This window comes from Orycteropus afer, unplaced genomic scaffold (assembly GCF_000298275.1).
Source record: "Orycteropus afer afer isolate SDZICR_OR568_19922 unplaced genomic scaffold, OryAfe1.0 scaffold01027, whole genome shotgun sequence".
NCBI lineage: Eukaryota > Metazoa > Chordata > Mammalia > Tubulidentata > Orycteropodidae > Orycteropus > Orycteropus afer.
The window spans coordinates 109,339-112,187 of NW_006922614.1; the positions used below are offsets into that span (position 1 = coordinate 109,339).

General features: G+C 43.1%; 1 pseudogene; it reads left to right on the top strand.

The window, feature by feature from the left end:
* The first annotated feature begins 567 nt into the window (after positions 1–567).
* The window catches only part of LOC103212595, a 66,657-nt pseudogene continuing 64,375 nt past the window's right edge, over positions 568–2,849 (top strand).

Sequence of the window (2,849 nt, forward strand, 5' to 3'; positions counted from 1 at the left end):
ATCTTCTGTGTCTGTGTTAATTGGTTTCCCTTTTCTTTGTTGAAGAGGGTCTGTGCAGTCCTTCTGCCTAGTCCACCATCTTGCTGGAACTCAATAATTTTTTTTTTTAAATGAGATGGAAAAACTAATGATGAACTTCTTATGAAAAGAATGAGACCCTGGATAAGCACATCACTACTAAAGAACAAAGTAAGAGGTCTCCTACTTCACCATCTCAAATCCTACTATACAGACATGATAGTCAAAACAGGTTGGTATTGGCAGAATGACAGATACATAGACCAAATGGAACAAGATTTAGAATGCAGAAGTAAATCCTTCCACCTTTGGACAGCTGAACTTTGACAAAGGGCTGAACACAGTAAATGAGGAAGAGATAGTCTAGTTAACAAATGGTGCAAGCAAAAGTGGATATCCATTTGCAGAAAAAGAAACAGAATCTGTACCTCACACAATGTGCAAAAAGGAACTCAAGATGGATCAAAGACCTAAATATAAAACAGAATCGTAGGCATAAGCAGCAGGTAATGGTGGCAGGGCAGCAGTGGTTGCAGCAGGTCCAGGCCCATGAGGCAACAACGGAGGCAGGACAGCTTTTACCCAGTGCCTAACATCCAAGACAGGGAAGCTGAAGACATGGCAGGAGTGTTTGATATAGACCTGGACCAGCCAGAGGATGCAGGCTTTGAGGATGAGCTGGAGGGGTGGTCAGTTAAATGAAAGCATGGATCATGGAGGAGTTGGGCCATATGAACCTGGCATAGAACATTGTGAAAAATTTGAAACCTCAGAAACTAGTGTGAACAGAGGGCCAGAAAAAAGCAGACCAGAATTTTTTGAGCTACTTTGGGTACTTGGTAAAGGGGGGTATGGAAAGGTTTTACAAGTATGAAAATATTTGCTATGAAGGTGTTTAAGAAGTTGGAGAACTATGTATGCAGTTAGAAAGAGAATGAATATTTATGGAAGACACAGCTTGCTTTTACTTGGCAGAAATGTCCATAACTTTGGGACATTTACATCAAAAAGAGATCATGTACAGAGACCTGAAGCCAGAGAACATCATGGTTAATCATCAAGGTCATGTGAAACTCACAGACTTTGGACTATGTAAAGAATCTATTCATGATGGATTAGTAACACACACATTTTGTGGAAGAATAAAATACATGGCCCCTGAAATCTTGATGAAAAGTGGCCATAATCATGCTATAGAGTGGTGGAGTTTGGGAGCAGTAATGTATAACATGTTGACTGGAGGACCACCATTTACTGGGGAGAATAGAAAGAAAATTATTGACAAAATCCTTAAATGCAAACTCAATTTGCCTCCCTACCTCACACGAGAAGTCAGAGATCTGCTTAAAAAGCTGCTATAAAGAAACGCCATTTCTTGTCTTGGAGCTGGTCGTGGGGACACTGGAGAAGTTCAGGCTTATCCATTTTTCAGACACATTAACTGGAAAGAACTTCTGGCTTGAAAGGTGGAGCCCACTTTTAAACCTCTACTGCAGAGTTCTGGTGTTTTGGTTAACTGGTGCCGCTTTGACAAGAATATACCACAAATGGGATGGCTTCAACAAACAGGAGTTTATTCTCTTACAGTTTGGAGGCTTTAAGTCCAAGTTCAAAGTGCCAGGCTCTAGGGGCTGGATGAAAGCCCCTCAACCTTGAGGTTCAGCTCTGCCTCCTGCTCTCAGCCCACTGGAGCTAGAGGCATTTCTTCACTCAGACAGCTACTAGCTACTGAGGCTGAAAAACCCAAGGTTGACAAGTAAAATGGCACAGTCTCAATGTTAACACACCACATGGCAGGCCATTAATTTAAGTCCATCGTAAGTCCCAAGGTCAGCAGAACATGGCAAGCTGCTGAACAATGACATGGCTGCATGCAGAGTCCAAGCATGCCATAGGCTAGAGACCTTTCCCAACTCTGCGTCATATACAGGAAGCAGACCACATACCCAAAGCAGCTACTCAGCTGCTTGTGGTAGATCCCACCATGGAGGTGATAGCCAATCTCATCATGGGGAATAACTACCACCAGCTGCCCAGCCACTCAACCAGGCCCAGCCAAGATGACACACAAACATAACCACGACATCCAGTAAGATGACGGAATAAGCAGATAACTACACAGACCCTCATCAACAAAGAAAAGGGGAACCAATTAACACAGATACAGAAGATAATCCTGGAGCCCTGAGCTTTAAAGGGAAGGATGTAGAAGTGAACTAAACTCCAACTAGTAGAAAAACCTGCATGAAGACACTGAAAAAGGAGACATACGGAGCTATGGTCTGTCAGAGATCCTGATGGCATGGACAGCTTGGATATCTCAAAGTGGTGTTAGGACCTAAGAATTAACCTAAAAGTCAGCACTGCTAGCCAGGAGCTGCAAGGAGGACTGCACTGGTAGCTGGTGAATAAAAGGGGAAGCACCGAAGAGGGAGACAGATTGACTGTGGACTTTTGCCTGTCCAGAGGGCCCAGACATTTCAAATGTTTACAAATGGTTAGACCATTTTGAATATTTCAAGTGAGAGTCTTTTCTGAGTTTCCAGGCACCTAAGAATAGGCTCCACTTGTCAGGAACTACAAGGACATTTTGGATGTGAAAGACTCGAAAGATGCAATATTCCCCTTGTTACTCTTAGACCCCACACCCATTTGGTGAACAGAGGTGCAGCCATCCATCACTCTTACCCACCTTGTGCACCTGCAGGAATTCCATCCCAGTCTGTGTGCTCTGGCAGAGCCTGCATGCTCTGGCCCACCCTGCCTAGATATTTTTTTTTCCTTTTTTTTAGTTTGTTTGTTTTTGTCTGTTATAAAATTATTGCTATTAT